The 623-nt window shown below is 34.3% G+C and overlaps 1 protein-coding gene across 4 annotated transcripts in view; it reads left to right on the plus strand.

Annotated features, from left to right (window-relative positions):
• LOC106874755 (palmitoyltransferase ZDHHC11) overlaps positions 1 to 623 on the plus strand; it is a 77,395-nt gene that overhangs the window by 24,901 nt on the left and 51,871 nt on the right. The gene's annotated exons all lie outside the window — the stretch shown is intronic.

A 623-nucleotide genomic window follows, 5' to 3' on the forward strand; every position in this document is an offset into this window, starting at 1 on the left:
TATATATATATATATATATATATGTATGTATGTAATGTCGTTAGTTAGCCGTTGGAATCTAAGTAAATCAATAGTTTTAATAAACGGGAGATGATCGGTGTATTGTTGGAAACGTCCTCATAACGTATTCACTACGGAAGGAAATTCCTACTCGGGAGACTGAATGTGCTTGTAAGCCTTTTATTCTGTTAGTTGAAAAAAATAACTCACACGAACACATACATGTATATATTCCGTTTTTCCCCTTTTATTTTCCTCCTTTCCGTTGTCATTGTTCGAATAGCAGGTTCTATTTTCTAAGGTATCACTGGTTTAAAAGTGAAAGTACGTACGTACGTACGTACGTACATACATACATACATACATACATACATACTTGTGTGTGTGTGTGTGTGTGTATTTACATACAGAAATAACGCTACCATCCTTGCTGCAATCAGACCGAGCAAAGCATGTTTTCCCAGACACTATACCACTTTCATTTTAACTTCATCACATAAAGGGAAATTTTCACACTCTGTTCTCTTTGGTTTTCTCCTATTTTTCCCCCCATTTCTTTAATGATGTGTTTTTGTGTGCAGGTTTATATGTAATTTAAGAGAGATAGCTTTGAATGACTATAT

Source organism: Octopus bimaculoides, chromosome 20 (assembly GCF_001194135.2).
Source record: "Octopus bimaculoides isolate UCB-OBI-ISO-001 chromosome 20, ASM119413v2, whole genome shotgun sequence".
Lineage (NCBI taxonomy): Eukaryota > Metazoa > Mollusca > Cephalopoda > Octopoda > Octopodidae > Octopus > Octopus bimaculoides.